Genomic DNA, 20,412 nt, shown 5'->3' on the forward strand with positions numbered 1-20,412 from the left:
TCGGTATTGTATACCTTTCTTGCACAACTTGTCAGACATTGCAACATCATGGAATTTTGGTTCAGAGGACATCTACATGACCTTCTTCACGACTACTACAACTAACCCATCCCTTTGGGTATGACCTACTTCCACTGGGGAATTCTGCCTACCAGTGACTATGTCCTGTCAATTCCTCAGCCTATGTCAATTCCTCAGCCTGGAGAAGAGTTCTGTTCCATAGTCTGAAACAATGTGAAGATCAAGTGACAGTGTGGAGACTTATATACTGCTCCTTCCTGCTTTCTGTACTTGACTGAAGACGCCTACTGTGTAGGTGAAACGTTTCAAAATAAAGATGCCTAACCGTTGCCAAAAATAATGTTGCTTCAAAGCTAGTCTCCTAGCCCCCTTCCCTTTCGAGCCAGATAGTTGCTCCATAGTATAGATATACGTAATGCCACCCCGGCTTATTGTCATGTGTGAATTACGATGCATAATAACTAATCATTCATATACTGTTGTATCTGAGTGCCTTTGCAAAAACAGTACTCACCTAATTGTACTCACCTAATTGTGGTTGCAGGGGTCGAGACTCAGCTCCTGGCCCCGCCTCTTCACTGATCGCTACTGGATCCTCTCTCTCTCTGCTTCCTGAGCTTTGTCATACCTCTTCTTAAAACTATGTATGGTTCCTGCCTCCACTACTTCACTTGCTAGGCTATTCCACTTGCTGACAACTCTATGACTGAAGAAATACTTCCTAACGTCCCTGTGACTCGTCTGAGTCTTCAGCTTCCAGTTGTGACCCCTTGTCCCTGTGTCCCCTCTCTGGAACATCCTATCTCTGTCCACCTTGTCTATTCCCCGCAGTATCTTGTATGTCGTTATCATGTCTCCCCTGACCCTTCTGTCCTCCAGTGTCGTCAGTCCGATTTCCCTTAACCTTTCCTCGTACGACATTCCCTTGAGCTCTGGGACTAGCCTTGTTGCAAACCTTTGTACTTTCTCTAACTTCTTGACGTGCTTGACCAGGTGTGGGTTCCAGACTGGTGCTGCATACTCCAGTATGGGCCTAACATACACAGTGTACAGTGTCTTGAACGATTCCTTATTAAGGTATCGGAACGCTATTCTCAGGTTTGCCAGGCGCCCGTATGCTGCAGCGGTTATTTGGTTGATGTGTGCCTCCGGTGATGTGCTCGGTGTTATGGTCACCCCAAGGTCTTTCTCCCTGAGTGAGGTCTGTAGTCTTTGTCCACCTAGCCTATACTCTGTCTGCGGTCTTCTTTGCCCCTCCCCAATCTTCATGACTTTGCATTTGGCTGGATTGAATTCGAGAAGCCAGTTACTGGACCACATGTCCAGCCTCTCCAGGTCTCTTTGCAGTCCTGCCTCATCCTCGTCCGATTTAATTCTTCTCATCAGCTTCACGTCATCTGCGAACAGGGACACTTCAGAGTCTATTCCTTCCATCATGTCGTTCACATATATCAAAAATAGCACTGGTCCTAGAACTGACCCCTGTGGGACCCCGCTCGTAACAGGCGCCCACTGTGATACCTCTTCACGTACCATGACTCGTTGCTGCCTCCCTGTCAGGTATTCCCTTATCCATTGCAGTGCCCTTCCTTTTACGTGTGCCTGATCCTCCAGCTTCTGCACTAATCTCTTGTGGGGAACTGTGTCAAAGGCCTTCCTGCAGTCTAGGAAAACGCAATCTACCCAACCCTCTCTCTCGTGTCTTACTTCTGTTACCTTGTCATAAAACTCCAGGAGGTTTGTGATACAAGATTTGCCTTCCATGAACCCATGCTGGTTTTCATTTATAATCTTGTTCCTTTCCAGGTGTTCGACCACTCTCCTCCTGATAATCTTCTCCATGACCTTGCACACGATACATGTCAGAGACACAGGTCTGTAGTTTAGTGCCTCGTTTCTGTTTCCTTTCTTAAATATGGGGACTACATTAGCTGTCTTCCATTTCTCAGGTAGTTGCCCAGTTTCAAGGGATGTGTTGAAGATTGTGGTTAGAGGCACACACAGCATCTCTGCTCCTTCTCTAAGGACGCATGGGGAGATGTTGTCCGGTCCCATCGCCTTTGAGGTGTCAAGGTCACTTAAGAGCTTCTTCACCTCCTCCTCAGTTGTTCGTATGTCATCCAACACTTGTTGGTATAATCCCTCTTGATGTTCCCTTCTGTTCTGTCTTCCCACAGCCCTTCCTGTCTCTACTGTAAAAACTTCCTTGAATCTCCTGTTCAGCTCCTCACATACCTCCTGATCATTTCTTGTGAGTTCTCCACCTTCTGTCTTTAATCTGATCACCTGGTCTTTGACTGTTGTCTTCCTCCTGATGTGGCTATACAACAGTTTCGGGTCAGTCTTGATTCTCGATGCTATGTCATTTTCATACTGTCGCTGGGCCTCCCTCCTTACCTGTGCGTACTCATTCCTGGCTCTGCGACTGATCTCCCTATTTTCGTGTGTTCTCTGCCTTCTGTACTTTTTCCATTCTCTATTGCACTTTGTTTTTGCCTCCTTACACCGTCGGGTGAACCAGGGGCTTGTTCTGGTCTTCCCGTTGTTACTGTTGCCCTTGGGAATGAACCTTTCCACTGCCTCCTTGCATTTTGTTGCTACATATTCCATCATTTCATTTACTGGCTTTCCTGCCAGTTCTCTGTCCCACTGGACCTCCCGCAGGAAGTTCTTCAACCCTATGTAGTCCCCTCTTTTATAGTCAGGTTTTTCCCATTCTACTCCTGTTATTCTCTCCACTTGCAGCTCTACTATGTATTCAAAGCACAGAACCACGTGGTCGCTAGCTCCTAGGGGACTCTCATACTTGATGTCCTCAATGTCTGAGCTGCCCAGGGTGAACACAAGATCCAATCTTGCTGGTTCATCCTCCCCTCTCACTCTGGTAGTGTCCTTAACATGTTGGTGCATGAGGTTTTCCAGCACCACGTCCAACATCCTGGCTCTCCATGTTTCGGGACCCCCATGTGGCTCCAGGTTTTCCCAGTCAATCTCCCTGTGGTTGAAATCCCCCATAACCAGCAACTTTGCTCTGCTGGAGTGAGCTCTTCTTGCCACCTCAGCAAGTGTGTCCACCATTGCTCTGTTGCTCTCTTCATATTCCTCTCTTGGCCTCCTGCAGTTCTGTGGTGGATTATACATCACTGCAATGACCACTTTGTGTTCCCCCGACTGAAGTGTACCTGCTATGTAGTCTCTTTCTCCCGTCTCATCTATTCCTTCCATTTTCTCGAATTTCCATCTGTTTTTTACGAGCAGAACAACCCCACCTCCCCCCCTGCCCCTTCTATCTTTCCTCATGATCTGGTATCCTGGTGGGAAGATTGCATCTGTTATTGTCTCCATGAGTTTTGTTTCTGTAACTGCTATGATGTCTGGGGACTTCTCATTGATTCTTTCTTGCCATTCCTCATGTTTATTCGTTAATCCATCTGCATTTGTGTACCAAACCTTCAACTTCTGTTCTAATACTGTAACTGTGGTGCGGGGGGTGGAAACAGAGGGATCGGTGTGTGATGGTTGGTTTGGATTGTTCAGTTGCCTTGGGGGTGTCGTGGCTGGAGTCCTTCTGCAGGTGTTTTTGGGGGGTGCGCTTGTCCTTCCATTTGATCCTGGGTTATTCTGCCCTCCTTTTTCATTTCCTCCCATTTCTCCTTTCGTTTTTGAACTCTCTCTTTCATTGTCTTCCTTTCGTCCTGTGTTCTGTCTCGGTCGAGGTACACACTCCGGAACTCCTGCTTGCCTCTCAGTCGTGCTTTCTCCTGCAGGATCATGGTTCGGGTTGATTCTGCCTTGAAAATTACTTTGAGAGGCCGATTCCTTTTCTTTGTGAACCACCCAATTCTCCGAAAATTTGCCACCTGGGTCATGTCCCCCTCGCCTATCACCTTCATGATGTCTTCAATCGCTTTTTTCTCCTCCTGCTTTCTTTCATCATAAGTTTCCCCTTTAGCTTCGTCTAGCCCATAGACAAACACGGATCTCTCCCTTTCCACCTCCCACTGTGCCTCCCATTGCATCCTCTGATGTGTTTTAGTTCCTTCCCGTGGAGTGTTCCTTCCTTCAGTCCCTTCCCTCGTTATGGCCCCTATGCTTCTTGGTTTATCCTTCCTGCTCACCTGCTCCTGGCCCCCACAGGTATCTGGTAAGGTCCTTGCACATGTCCTAGTTCCTTCGATGTCTTCCAACCTCTCTTTCTGTCCTAGAGTGCTCCCTGTCTTTGTTTTGGCCCCATGTGGGTTTGACAGGACCTCTGCATACAGTTTAGTTTCCATGCTTCCTTCGGACCTGTTGTCTGTGTTCGATGTAGCCATTGCCGATGCTACTTCTGTAATATCTTTGTCTCTGTGCTGTTTCAGATGTCTCGGCTCCTCTTCTAATCTCTCTATCTTGATTTCTGCTTCTGTGGCTTGTTGCTTCCACCTTCTGCATTCTGCTGCTAACCTCTCTTCCATCTTCCTATGTATGAGTGATGGTGACAGTGTTGAATGATGATGAAAGTTTTTTCTTTCTTTTTTGGGTCACTCTGCCTTGGTGGGAAATGGCTGACGTGTTAAAAAAAAAAAACTATAAAGTGCCATCATCATCACTATTTCTTAGATATCTTAATATATGCTACTACTGTCAATACTCATCTGCTTCTGTTTTGACTATTATGTATGTCTTGCCCATTCATGACTTTCTTGATGTATCCTGTGCATTAAAACTATTGATCAACAATGCTAACAATTAACAGATAGCAGTGGTAAGAACTGTGGGTCTTTTTGGTATGAAATTTGTTCTGTAGAACCTAGTTTATGGAGCAGTAAGACCACTGCAATTTAAGACTGTAGGGGTAAAACACTTTCAGATCACACAGTCAAACAAGTATAAGAGAAAGATAAATTCTCTAGAATACATGTGTTGTAGTACATGGACATGTATGTCATCTGGCACTGCTGCTGGTCGGCATGCAGATGATATTGATGCAAGTTCCAGAAAAGAGAAGGGGGCAGCACATGGTTCATCAGTAAAAGAGGTAAGTAAAGTTAAGTGGGGCAGTCTCCCACTCATTTCTGGATTGGGGAAAGGGTAGAGGTAGACAGAGGCCTTGGAAAATATGATCTAATTGATACCCAACTGCTTTGATGACTTCGATAAGGTTTGCTACTTTTTGCTTGTTGTGGTGAGGATGAGGGGTGATTCAAGCGCATACTTGCCTGCCAATTTTCATACTTTTTCAGACTGCTCATTGAGGTAGTGGCATTTATGAACACACAACCATGACAGTGCTATTATCATGTGCTCTAGCTTGTTTGTAAGTTAGAAAATGGCTTGTGGTAGTCATAACAGTAATGGCCCATCACAACTCACTTCAAGCTAACTACATGGATGGAATCGGGAGACCAGTAGGGGATGCATTTTTGAAAATGGTCAGGGGTTTGGCTAGTACAGTCACAGAGTACCAAGGTGACAAAAGAAATCTAATAGTTCATCTGTAGAAGCATAAGAATAACTCTCGCAGGAAAAAAGAAATGGTAAATCTTGTCTTATACATCTGCTGAAATTCTATGACAAAGTTAGGGAAGTGAGACAGGAGAGGGTCATATAGCGCTGTCAGTAGAGAGAAGGTTAGGTGGATTGCATTACCAAACACAAGAAGAAGTGTGGTATGGCATTGTGCCCAGTTCACACTCGAATTGCCATTGAGATCATCAAGGAGGTCGTTTGTACAGTTAAATTGCCACTGAGATTATCAAGGAGGTCTAGTTTGCATGCACAAATTGCCATTGAGATCAAAGACAAGGAGGTCCAGTTTGCACACTCAGATTGCCATCAAGATCATTGAGGAGAGTGGGTGTAGGAATGAGAAGTAATTAGAATAGGGAAATGATCGCTATTTTCATCATTTATTACTGTACAGTTGAATTTCTATGTCTATGGAGGAAGATCAGAGAAAACTATAAATGAGAGGGTGTGTATTCATGGGTCGTGCTTTCCCTGCTGAGCCTCCATTCACCTCCAAGGGGTGATGGATGAAAAGGACACAAGTGCAACTAATGTGACATTATTGTGGCAACATTTCGCTCTCCAGGAGCTTGGTCAAGCCGTTACAACTTTACAAAGCTCCTGGAGAGCAAAACTTTGCCATAATAAAAATGTGTCCTTTTAAACAGGTCACAAAACCCCAGAAGTGTTTCACCCATCATCTCCGGAGAGAAGAGGGGAGGCCCTTGGGGGAAGGGCTACCATCCCATCTTTCCAGTCTCGATACAATCACAACAAAATCTTGCTCCCACCATGGGGCCGCCGGGAATCGCTCAATTGCACCCAAACGCGACCCATCCCACCGGATCGCAGCATCTTCAGTGCACATCTCAACCGAATTTCGCTTGTTCGGCTGTGAGGGGGTCCCCATAACATCCCTCGTCTCCCTCCTCTCCTCCTTTTACTCAAACTGCACGGAAGAATTTCGTAAATTTGTGAAATTTCTTTCCCCAAACAGCTGTATGAGGGGTAATTCCCATTGGTTCTTTTGAGGTGAGCAAATTTGGAAAAAAATATTCTCTCTCAATTAGGCTTTTCATGCAAATGTGAATCACTACCACCACCAGGGACGATATTCCCGAGGCGGGATAGGATGAATTTTTATATTAAAAGCGCTGTATTACCCTTGCAGGCTTAGCGTTTCTCTTTTTGAGTATATTAACAGTGTGCTGCTACCCTGTCTTATATAATAGTTTATTGGAACAAAAGGCAGCCATGTTTCGCTGACATACACCATCACAAAGGATGACTTGTGTACATGAGGTAATGAAATGTTGGCCTGAGGTGGGAGACTTTGTCTTGCCTTCTCTCTGTGTTTGTCCTTCTTTGTCTTGGTCTATCTCGTCTTCTCTGCCCGTTTCGTTCTCTGTCTTGTCCTCTCTCGTCTTCTGCTCTGTCTTGTTGTCTATCTGTCCTGTCCTGTCCTATCCTATCTTGTCTGTGTTGTCCTGTGTCTTTTCCTGTCTGTCTTTTCTTGTGTCTGTCTTTCTTCTGTTTTTTTCTGTTATCTGGCTTTTCCTGTCTTGTCTTGTTTATCAGTTTTGTCCTCTGTCTTTCCTGTTTGTCTTGTTCAGTCTGTCTTGTCCTCTGTCTTGTTCTGTTTATTTTGTTCTCTGTCTTTCCTATTTGTATTGTTCTGTCTGTCTTGTCCTCTGTCCTTTGCTGTTTGTCTTGTTCTGTCTTGTCCTCTGTCTTTCCTGTTTGTCTTGTCCTCTGTCTTTCCTGTTTATCTTGTTCTGTCTTGTCCTCTGTCTTTCCTGTTTGTCATGTTCTGTCTGTCATGTCCTCTGCTCGTCTTGTCCTCCCTATATTATTGCTTGTGTTCGTCTCTCGTTGTGCACCTTGGAGCGGGGAAGCGTTATGACAACTCTACCTAGACTAATTATATTTTAACCAGGGAGAAGCGCTAAACCCGCACGGGCCATATATTGTCTGGAGAATGCCGTTCTGTGAAGGGGAGGATAAGTACACTTCCCTGGATCAAGAGCCTTTCATCCTTCCTTGACGAAGGGTGGGGTAAGAATGTTCAATACAGTGTCGCGTCACCGTGGAGAAAACTCAATAGGGATAAATTAGACACATGTACAACAGATGTGTATCGTTAAAGAGACCCAAGTGTTGCACATGTGTCTAATTTATCAACTTTTCGATTCTCTGAGCCATTCATCTGCAAAACTCAATAGAACATAAGAAAAAATGAAGTGCACTGAGCAGGTCTACTGGCCCATGTTAGGTGGGTCAGGCAGAGTGACTGACCACCTCAAATATTATTTCTTCAAGGTTGATAGATTGATTACATGATCTTCATTTCACTACTACACCTGTTGCCTCTGCATTTGACTGAAGAAGTCTACTGTGTAGGCGAAACGTTTCATCAATAAAGATACCCAACTGTTGCACATGTGTCTTAATTATACACAAATAACCCGCACATAAAAGACAGAAGCTTACGACGACGTTTCGGTCCGACTTGGACCATTGACAAAGTCACACTAACAGAGGAGGAGCAGGACGGCTATATATAGGCAGGAAGAGGTGGTAGTAGTAGTAGTAGTAGTACAAGAATTGTATCCGCTTACAGTCGTAATGAGTTAAAATAACTCATTACGACCAAAGATCCACGTGATATATTGACCTTTGACCTTAATGTGGCACTTTTTTTCATCCTTGACGGTGGTTCTTGAACATTTTCAGTTCCCAAGTTTTTTAATTCTTGTAAATTCTTCAGCAACTGGTTTTCAATAAAGAGTGTTGGAGTAAACATTTTACACCATCAACATTATGTTTACGAATTTCCAAACTTTTTCATGACAACACTAGCTAGGTGTGTGTGTGTGTGTGTGTGTGTGTGTGTGTTTGTGTGTGTGTGTGTGTGTGTGTGTGTGTGTGTGTGTGTGTGTGAGTGTGTGTGTGTGTGTGTGTGTGTGTGTGTGTGTGTGTGTGTGTGTGAGTGTGTGTGTGTGTGTGTGTGTGTGTGTGTGTGTGTGTGTGTGTGAGTGTGTGTGTGTGTGTGTGTGTGTGTGTGTGTGTGTGTGAGTGTGTGTGTGTGTGTGTGTGTGTGTGTGTGTGTGTGTGTGTGTGTGTGTGTGTGTTTGTGTGTGTGTGTACTCACCTATTTGTACTCACCTATTTGTGGTTGCAGGGGTCGAGTCACAGCTCCTGGCCCCGCCTCTTCGCTGATTGCTACTAGGTCCTCTCTCTCCCTGCTCCATGAGCTTTATCATACCTCGCCTTAAAACTATGTATGGTTCCCGCCTCCACTACTTCACTTTCTAGACTATTCCACGACTTGACTACTCTATGACTGAAGAAATACTTCCTAACATCCCTTTGATTCATCTGAGTCTTCAACTTCCAATTGTGACCTCTTGTGTCTGTGTCCCTTCTCTGGAACATCCTGTCTTTGTCCACCTTGTCTATTCCGCGCGGTATTTTATATGTCGTTATCATGTCTCCCCTGACCCTCCTGGCCTCCAGTGTCGTCAGGCCGATTTCCCTCAACCTTTCTTCGTAGGACAATCCCCGTAGCTCTGGGATTAGTCTTGTTGCAAACCTTTGCACTTTCTCTAATTTCTTGACGTCCTTGACTAGGTGTGGATTCCAAACTGGTGCTGCATACTCCAGTATGGGCCTGACGTAGATGGTATACAGAGTCTTAAACGAATCCTTACTGAGCCTTAAACGAATCCTTACTGAAGTGTGTGTGTGTGTGTGTATGTGTGTGTGTGTGTGTGTGTGTGTGTGTGTGTGTGTGTGTGTGTGTGTGTGTGTGTGTTTGTGTCTGTGTGTGTGTGTGTATGTGTGTGTGTGTGTGTGTGTGTGTGTGTGTGTGGGTGTGTGTGTGTGTGTGTGTGTGTGTGTGTGTGTGTGTGTGTGTGTGTGTGTTTGTGTGTTTGTGTGTTGTGTGTGTGTGTGTGTGTGTGTGTGTGTGTGTGTGTGTGTGTGTGTGTGTGTGTGTGTGTGTGTTTGTGTGTGTGTGTGTCTGTGTGTGTGTGTGTGTGTGTGTGTGTGTATGTGTGTGTGTGTGTGTGTATGTGTGTGTATGTGTGTGTGTGTGTGTGTATGTGTGTGTGTGTGTGTGTGTGTGTGTGTGTGTGTGTGTGTGTGTGTACTCACCTATTTGTGGTTGCAGGGGTCGAGTCATAGCTCTTGGCCCGCCTCTTCACTGATCGCTACTCCATGAGCCTTATCATACCTCGTCTTAAAACTATGTATGGTTCCTGCCTCCACTACGTCACTTTCTAGGCTATTCCACTTCCTGACAACTCTATGACTGAAGAAATACTTCCTAACATCCCTTTGACTCATCTGAGTCTTCAACTTCCAATTGTGACCCCTTGTTTCTGTGTCCCATCTCTGGAACATCCTGTCTTTATCCACTTTGTAAATTTCTCGCAGTATTTTATATATCGTTATAATGTCTCCCCTTACTCTCCTGTCCTCTAATGTGTGTGAGTATATATATAACAAAATGGTAATAAATGACCATAATTTTTAAAGGGGTGGACCGGTAAGCCAGCGGAAGGCCTCGGTCAGATGACCAAAAGCTCCAAAGGCGAGTCATCATCTGACTAAGACCCGCGTCAGGCAACATTTGTCCTGTCTCCTGACGAACCTTACCTAACCTAACCTGTGTGTGTGTGTGTACTCACATATTTGTGGTTGCGGGTGACGATTCATAGCTCCTGTCCCCGCCTCTTCGCTGGTCGCTACTAGATCTACTCTTTCCCTTCTCCATGAGCTTTATCGAACCTCTTCTTAAAGCTATATATGGATCCTGCCTCCACTACATCACTCTCCGGATTGTTCCACTGCCTGACAACTCTATGACTGAAAAAATACTTCCTAACACCCCTGCGACTCATCTGAGTTTTCAACTTCCAATTGTGACTCCCTGTTGCTGTGTCACATCTCTGAAACATTCTGTCCCTATCCACCTTGTCAATTCCTCTCAGTATTTTATATGACATTACCATGTTCCCCTGTCCCTCCTATCCTCCAGTGTCGTCAGGTTGATTTCTTGTTGCTTGTTGCAAACCTTTCCACTTTCTCTTTTTCTTGACATGTTTGACCAGGTGTGTGTTTCATACTGGTGCTGCAAACTAAAGTATGGGCCTGACGTACAGAGTTTACAGGAGTCGAAACGCTATGGTATATGTGTGTGCGTGTGTGTACCGATTTGTGTTTTCTAGGGTCGAATCCTGGTAACTGGCCCCGCTGTATCGACAAGCATTACTAGTTTTTGACATCTTGAACTTTGTCATGTCTAGTCTTAACGTCTCTGGAGTGGATGCTCCAAAATCTAGCACCAGTGTAGCCGGCAGACTGAAGCAGCCAATGACTGGCGGAACGTCTCCACAATAAAGATTCCCATTGGTTGCACAAGTGTCTCGTTCTTCAGCTTGTCGGTTTTCTAAAGTATTTACATCAGCAGGCAAGTTATTCCACGGAATGTTAGAAGAGTTCTTGATGGCAGCAAGGGAAACACCTGTAGGCTGCCATATAGGCGAAGTATTTGGTAAGCGTGGAAGAGACAGCCTGTCCGTCTGCCCGTCTTGTAAGCCTGCTGGAATCTGAGCCAGAAGTTAGGTTAGGTAAGGTTTATCAGGAAGCAGAAAAAGTGTTGGCTGACGCGAGTCTTAGTCATAGGATGACCCGCAGCTGGAGGTTTTGGTTATGTGACCGAGGCCTTCCGCTAACCAGAGACCTGTGTCTCGGGGAATGGGGACAGGTCACGTGATTTAAGGCTTGGCCAGGGAGCCTGCCTATTAATACTGCTAGGAAATATATGAGTATATATGTGCTACACAAGTATTACTGTTGACAGGATGATCACCGGCGCCATGGAGAGGGAAGGTGGAAGTCACCAAAGAATGGGGTGCATAGAAATCTTAGGCTTCGGAGAGGGAATGATGTATAGAATACATGATGCATGAGGAGAGGCAAATACACGAAAGAAATAGAGGGAAAGGTTAGGAAGGAACCTTATAAATCCTAAAGAAATAAGGTACAAAAGCATCTAGAAGAAAAACTTGAGAATCACACACACACACACACACACACACACACACACACACACACACACACACACACACACACACACACACACACACACACACACACACACACGCACACACACACACAGCGACCAGGAAGTATATGAGGAGCTCAGCTCAAGATTCAGGGAGGTATTCACAGTGGAGACAGAGAAGCTTCCAGCAAATCGAGCGGGTAGGGGTGTACCAGCTAGTGCTACACACACTGCACACAGCCGAGGAGGAGGCAAAGAAACTGCTAAGTAAGCTAGATACTCGAACCCGGTGAGCTCAGAACACCTTTCCGTAGGTCCTGAGAGAGGGAGCAAATGCACTATGTGTGCCGCTTACAATAATCTTCAATAAATCTATTGAAACAGGGCAACTGCCTGAAGTGTGGAAGATAGCAAATGTAATCAGAATTTATAATAAAGGGGACAGACAGGCAGCACTAAATTACAGACCTGTGTCGCTGACATGTATAGTATGTAAAATTATAGAGAAAGATTGTCAGGAGAAGAGTGATGGAACACCTAGAAAGGAATGGGTCATACATGAGAATCAGCATGGCTTCAGGGAAGGGAAATTCTGCATCACAAATCTACTGGAGTTCTATGATAAGGTAACAGAAGTAAGACAGGACAGAGACGGATATGTAGACTGCATATTCTTGGACTGTAAGAAGGCTTTCGTTCAGTATCACACAAGAGACTGGTTGAAAAGCTAGAGGAGCAGGCAGGATAGCAGAGATAATACTGCAATGGATCAGGGAATATCTGACAGGAAGGAAACAACGTGTGTTGGTACGTGATGATGATCATACCGAGCATATCTCCTGAGGCACACATCAACCAAATAACTGCTGTAGCATATGGGGGCCTGGCAAACCCAAGAATAGCATTTCAACATCTAAGTAAGGAATCACTTAAGACACTGTATACTGTGTACGTCAGGCCCATCCACATTCGAGCATGCAGCACCAGCATGGAACCCACACCTGGTCAAACATACCAAGAAATTAGACAAGAATGGAAAGACTAGTCCCGGAGCTAAGGGGCATGCCCTACTAGGAGAGGTTAAGGGATATCAACCTGACGATACTGGAGGACAGCAGGGACATGATAACGACATATAAAATACTGAGAGGCATTGACAAGGTGGATAGGGACAGAATGTTTCAGAGATGTGACACAGCAACAAAAGGTCACAACTTGAAGTTGAAAACACAGATCAGTCACACGGATATTAGGAAGCATTTCTTCAGTCATAGAATTGTCAGAAACACTGCGGAGAAAGGTGTAGTGGAGGCAGGATCCATACATAGCTTTAAGAAGAGGTTCGATGAAACTCTTGGAGCAGGAACAGAGTGGACCTAGTAACGACCAGTGAAGAGGCGGGTTGAAGGGCTATGACTCGACCTCTGCAATCACAACTAGGTGAGTATGTACACACACACACACACACACTCGTCTAAGTTTTTCATAAAGTCGTCTGGTTAAGATTTTAAAGGTTCGGGGATGGATTGAATCTTTCCTTCGTGGTAATTTGGGCAAGTCATTATTTCTAGACGAGAAGAGAGAGAGAGAGAGAGAGAGAGAGAGAGAGAGAGAGAGAGAGAGAGAGAGAGAGAGAGAGAGAGAGAGAGAGAGAGAGGAGTAGAAAGAGGGAGAAGGATACCTGGCAGGCAGGTGGGCAGACAGGTGGGCAGTCACGCGGAAAGTACAGTGTTCTACTGTCGTGGGAATGGCAGGCAGCCCATTGGAAAGCAATAGTCAGGAATTGGCAGGCAGGCAGGAACGAAGCTCATGTGTCATAACTCTTGTCATTGTAGAGGTGAATAGCTGTACTTTTCTGCCTCTCACACACATGCCAACACCCACACACCCACACACCCTCTCTTACACGTCCACACCCACACACTCACCCACCCATTCTTTCACACAAGGAGAAACGAGGAGGGAAAGAAAGGATATTGAGAAAGAGGGGGGAGGGAGGGATGAATATCTCACCACTACCCCTTTAATTAACACTTCCCCCATCGCTCTCTCTCACCTCTCCACCTTCTCCTTTCTTCCCTCTCCACCCCCTACTCCACCACAGTCGCCAGTCCCACGTCTTCCTTGCCTGAAGGCTCAACTAGCGTGCTGGCCTTGGAGACTGGAAGCGATTAATCCCTTATACACAAGTTCAGCCCTGGAGGGAGGGGAAGAGGGGGAGGGGAAGAGGGGAGGGGAGGAAAGAGGAGGGTTATTGTGTGGTCGAGGTTTGAGTCCGGGGAGGAGGAAGTGGAGGGGTGAGAATTGGGTAGGGGGGATTGTATATATTGTGGATCCGAGGACATGGAGTGAGGGAGGGAAGGAGGGGATACTCTGTAGTCAGGATCAGAGGACAGGAGGGGGGAAAGGGAGGGAAGGGAGGATACTATGTGGTTAAGGTTCTAGGGAGGGAGATTACTATCTGATCAAGATTCTAGTGAGGGAGATTACATTGTAGTCAAGGTTCTAGTGAGGGAGATTGCATTGTAGTCAAGGTTCTAGTGAGGGAGAATGCATTGTATTCAAGGTTCTAGTGAGGGAGATTGCATTGTAGTCAAGGTTCTAGTGAGGGAGAATGCATTGTATTCAAGGTTCTAGTGAGGGAGATTGCATTGTAGTCAAGGTTCTAGTGAGGGAGATTGCATTGTAGTCAAGGTTCTAGTGAGGGAGATTGCATTGTAGTCAAGGTTCTAGTGAGGGAGATTGCATTGTAGTCAAGGTTCTAGTGAGGGAGATTGCATTGCAATCAAGGTTCTAGTGAGGGAGATTGCATTGTAGTCAAGGTTCTAGGGAGGGAGATTACATTGTAGTCAAGGTTCTAGGGAGGGAGATTACATTGTAGTCAAGGTTCTAGGGAGGGAGATTGCATTGTAGTCAAGGTTCTAGTGAGGGAGATTGCATTGTAGTCAAGGTTCTAGTGAGGGAGATTGCATTGCAATCAAGGTTCTAGTGAGGGAGATTGCATTGTAGTCAAGGTTCTAGGGAGGGAGATTGCATTGTAGTCAAGGTTCTAGGGAGGGAGATTACATTGTAGTCAAGGTTCTAGGGAGGGAGATTACATTGTAGACAAGGTTCTAGGGAGGGAGATTACATTGTAGTCAAGGTTCTAGGGAAGGGGAGGATGTACAGCGGCTCTGGGAAACGCGAGTAATTAAGCCTTGTGTACACCACTAAAGAGAAGACGTCAGTGATGACAAGTATAAGAGTTACAGAATGGGAATGAAAGACGAGCGAGGACCCTCGAGGATGAGTACAAAATAGTCTAATATCTTCATTATGCATCCCATACACATCCTGTGGGCGGTGGTCACAAGATTACAGAGGTACATAATGAGTCTGGGGAGTGCACCCCAAACTTAGGACGGCTCAACAACTATTTACATATCTATATCTGGTTACAGTCGCAAGGAGTTATTTATGCAGGCTTGAATTAAGTCACAAAAAGTCTTTATAACGTAGCTTATATGTGGTTTTGGATGATTTATATCACCTGATATCTCAGCAAGGTATGCTGGAATATAAACAAATTTAGGTGGTTATGAGTTATTAACAATAAGCAAAAATCAGGGTTATCCTTCCCCCAGAATAGTTGGTAATAATGCCACTGTGGATAAAATTCATTTGACGTTTATTGAAAATTTGTGAGTAGTCTCTGAATTCATTAATTTTATCGCATCACAGCACACAATGATGGAGGGTGTGACTTAGTCTTGTGTGACTTAGTCTTGTGTGACTTAGTCTTGTGTGACTTAGTCTTGTGTGACTTAGTCTTGTGTGACTTAGTCTTAGGTGGATCACTAAAGTGTAATGACCACTTGTCACTGCTAAGTAACAACCCGTATGGACACAGAAAGTCAGAAGAGTAATTGATCTGTATATTTCGATCCCTTTCCGGGATCCTTTTCAGCAGATACACAAGTGAAAGGAACATGAGTTGCAATCTCACGAAGTGAAGTTGCGCCTCACGGAGTGAGATTCTTATTAAGCTTAGTCTTAGGTGTTACTTTTTGCTGAGGATGCAAGGTAAATAAATAAATAAATAAATAAATAAATAATAATAATAATAATAATAATAATAATAATAACAATAATAATAATAATAATAATAATAATAATAATAATAATAATAATAAACAAGATACAGTGAGACGAATTAGCTACAATGCTTGGAAAAGACCCGGGCCGGGAGAATACCGGCGAAAAAAAAAAAAAAAATACAATGTAGTCAAACTAGAGCTTCACTCCAACATGTGTAACTTTATGCAAATTGTAGAGAAAAACAGAGAACCAGAGATGGAGTCCCACCTGTGAGGTAAAAAAATATATAAATATTTTCTTAAATAAATATTAACATCAAGCATATCACCAGAGGCGAACAAAAACTGCACTAACACCTGCAGTACAAGCCAAGTACAATAATGTCAGAGTTTCCTTCAAAGTCCTTTAGGATGCTGTACACGACTTAAGTCAGGCTTTTCATAGAGTATACAGCATCAACATGAAACCCCCCTCACCCGGTCAAGGCCTTGACTTGAGGGGATTGAGCTATGAGGAGAGACTAAACGAACCGATTCTGATAACAGTAGAAGAGAAGAACCAAAGGAGACGTGATTACGACATAGAGGATACCCAAAAAGCATTTGATGATGTAGTCAGTGACAGATTATAAGACATTTAAGGCACGGGCGAGGAGGCACATATTAAAGCTAAAAATACAGATGAACTACAGAGATATTAGGCAATACTTCTTCAGTTTAAGGGAGGTAAATAAGTGGAATGAGTTAGACGAGACCGTGGTGGAGGAGAGCTCCAAACCTAACTTCAAGAGTGAGAAGAACAGCGCCTGAGTGACCAGAGACCATTAATGCCAACGATTGTAATTTAAGCGGAGAGATCAAAAGCGGAGACTCGACCCTTGTAACAACAACCTGGTGAAAACCGAGTGTGTGTGTACGTTTACTTAAAACACAACCCACATGCTCATTAAAACTGTAATATAGAATTACAAAACAGCTAAGGCACTAAATTAAATTTTACTGTATTAAAATAAAGCACAATTAAGTCCAAGTCAAATTGCTAAAGTTTAGGATAAAATTGTTTAAATGTGTATGACAGCGGCCAGACACCCACATGGAAATAAGTCCCTTTGTTTGATCTCTTTTTGGGTTATCCTAATTAAGTTACACCTATGCTACTTATGTATGATAATTTGTGTAACTGTATTTATGTGTACCTGTACATAAATAAATTTATTTACCTAAACCTGTAGTCCTTGTTGCTCGTTTGTGAGGCTCACTGCAACAGCCACTTCATTACGTAATCCCACGGCTGACCCAGAAAGTCAATGAAGCAAAAGCCTGCCCATTCAGCTGTGTTTTTCCCTTAGCATCCGTCCGTTCAATACAAGGGACCCCAGGCATGTCCTAGGCACCAACAGCAACGTTTTTTGGCTGGAATTTTGACGGGTCAACTACTACCAGATTTTCTAGGCCACAGGATGTGCTGTGGAAGTCTGTGCCGGGTCCAGAAGCCCTCAGAGTCAACAGAACAGAAACGCAGTACAGACAAACACCAGGACAATAACATTGAGACTCGCACAGTGTTTTGGCAATACGATCATGACTGCAACATGCACACCCCTCTCCCTCCTCGACTCGTCAATAAAAACTCTGGTAATTCACACATGAACCAGTCACGCTCGATGAAATGCATCGAGGCCATTACTGATGGTAGACTCTTACACGGGCTCTCATCCACTGCTGCCTGGGGAAGGTGGAGGGAGGTATTGAGGGAGTAACCATCTGCCAGGAATACTTAAAGCATTTCTGATGTAAACATGCTTGTATAAGTGAGTGAGTGAGAGAGAGAGAGAGAGAGAGAGAGAGAGAGAGAGAGAGAGAGAGAGAGAGAGAGAGAGAGAGAGAGAGAGAGAGAAGAGAGAGAGAGAGAGAGAGAGAGCAAGAGCAAGTTTTCACGGTGTTCAAGCCTCGTGTACGTCCATTACGGTGCGTCATGACGGCGGTGTTGGAAGTTAAGCCAAACATCACCACGGAAATTGTAGACTGTTTATTCAGGCTGGAGTTAATGTCAGACTCAGTGACTCCATTATCTCGCCCCCCCCCACCACCTGCTGCCTCCCCCACTCCCACCACCTCTAAACCTAAACCCAACCCCGCGAGACCTCAGTAACCACCGCGAGAACCCCAGCAACTCCCCCATCATTCCCACCACAATTTCCCAGCGACCTTTACCACCCAGTCCCCACCGCGAGACCTCTAACTAGTTAGTCCCTGACTATTTATTAATCGTTAAAGACTACGGTACATTAACTGGTTATATCCTTTAAGTGATTAAGTGTTCGATTACAAAGCAGTAAGACTGAGTGTAAGATTGAGTGTAAGACTGAGTGTAAGACTGAGTGTAAGACTGAGTGTAAGACTGAGTGTAAGACTGAGGGGAACTTTAAAAAAGTCACCTAAGTGGACTATCACGTAAGTGGCCTACCACATAAGTAAACTACCGCTTAAGTGGACTATCCCTTAAGCGTCCTATAACACAAGTGAACCACCACTTAAGTGGCTGAAGCCCTAATGAAGTGTGTTGGTCCCAGTTAAATTTTTCCTGACTTAGCAGCTGTGATATTTACAGACCACTTCGAATATACATGTAAACCGCTCAGCGCATTCATAATATAATATATACCATCCCCGCCACACACTCAAAAAAATCAGAACAGATAAGATTAACAATACAAGCTGTGAACACGAATGAAAAGCTCAGCACAAAGGTTGCGAACTCTGCCATTCTCGTACACCGAATTAATCAAGCATACAACAGCCGGAAGTGATCTGCATAACCAGGGGCTCACTATTAAATATTTCAGCAATATTAGTTATCCCTTAATCAGTTGTATATTACACTTTGTACAAATAAATTATTATTATTATTATTATTATTATTATTATTATTATTATTATTATTATTATTATTATTATTATTATTATAAAGTATTATCAAAACATTTAATTGTTAATATGGAACCCTAACTAAGGTATCTTGGGAAGGTTCGTAGTCTCTTGTAATGTACAGTAAGTGGTTTAAAGTGCAGCTCTTGATAACCTAATTTTAAGTGGAACAATATTTAAGAGGATAGTGAGGACAGAAGGAGTAGTCTGTCTACTCTCGTTGTCTATCCATCTACCTCAAGCGGTTGCAGGACACTAGTCTCCACCTTGAAATATTCTAGGGAGAAGGAGGCCGGACACTAGACTATTCCCATAGTTATTAAAAAAACAAGTAATATCATTGCCTCACTCCACAAACTAGTGGCACTAAAACATCTGACAATAACTATCCACCTTATATTAACTTACATTTTCAAGAATTTTTGAAAGTGTTTGTAAATTCAGTCAAGCGCCTAAATTACTGGGAACAATCTAAGTTCCTAGAACTATACTCCTTTTAATGTAGGCGAGAAAGCTATATCGTAATTTTCATCTGAGAGATTCTGGAGGGATTGATTCCAAACCTGCACACGGAAATAACTGCATATGAAAACAGGAAGATTGTCAGTGTACGATACCTTAAATGATAAGCGGGAGTGCTATGAGCACACTGGAAACTCAGTAAGTGTAAAGGGACACAGATTCTTCAAAACATCTACTAGCTGTCTTCAATAGAGAACTTAATAAATGCCTGAAGTCAGCTCGTCAACAGCCGGGCTGTGGTGCACACACACTGAACTGAGGACGTTGGTGCACCAACAACCTGGGGACGGCAGGGGGGGGGCTTGACGAGGCCCGCAACCAGGAAGCCTGATTTAGGAGACCGGGTCGCGGGGGCGGCGACCCCCCGAAAAATAACTACAGTTAAATTACAGGTATCCTCTCTCCCCATTTCCATATCCCTCTCACTTCTTTGTTAGTCCGACCCTCCCACTACCTCCCATCCACCTCTCCCTCCCCCTTTCCCCCCCTCTGTCCCTCCCACACATCAGTGGACTACAGGATCCAAAACCTTCTCTGGCAACACAAACACCATCATCTCCCCCAAACTCCCTCATCCTTTTTTTTATGGTACTTCGCTTTTCTCATTTGTTTACCTTAGCGTCGAATCCTTTTAAAAGTTCCTCTATTGAGTCTGGGGAGGATCAGAGCCGACGTGTTGATCTTTTTCTTGGTCATATTTTGTTTCAGCATCGACGTGAATCTTTTAAATGAGATACGATTAACGAGGGTGAGTCTTAACGTGGAGTTAACGAGGGGAAATAGGGTTAATGATGAACGATATAGGATTAGCCATAAGGGAAATAGGTTCAACGAGGTTGGAAATAGGATTAAGGAGGATGGCAAGAGCAATAAAAATGGAAGTAAAGATAACAACGATGGAGATAAGATCAACGTAGATGGAAATAAGATTAACGAGGCTTAAATAGATTAATGAGTGTTAAAAGTGGGATTAAGGATGAAAACATATTTATAGAATATAAGAATAGTTAAAAACATGGATTGAAAACAGGATTAACGAGGGCGTGAACAGGATTAGCAAGAATTAAAATAAGATTAGCGAGGATGGAAATGGAATTAGGATGAAAATAGGTTTAGCTGGTGCTGCTGCTACTGCTGCTGCTGCTCTTGCTACTGCTGCTGGTGCTGCTGCTGCTCCTGCTACTGCTGATGCTGCTGCTGTTGCTGCTGCTGTTGCTGCTACTGTTGTTACTGCTGCTCCTGCTACTGCTGCTGCTGCTGCAGCTGCTGCTGCTGCTGCTGCTACTGCTGCTACTGCTACTGCTGCTG

Source organism: Cherax quadricarinatus, chromosome 48, assembly GCF_038502225.1.
Source record: "Cherax quadricarinatus isolate ZL_2023a chromosome 48, ASM3850222v1, whole genome shotgun sequence".
In the NCBI taxonomy this organism is placed as follows: Eukaryota; Metazoa; Arthropoda; class Malacostraca; order Decapoda; family Parastacidae; genus Cherax; species Cherax quadricarinatus.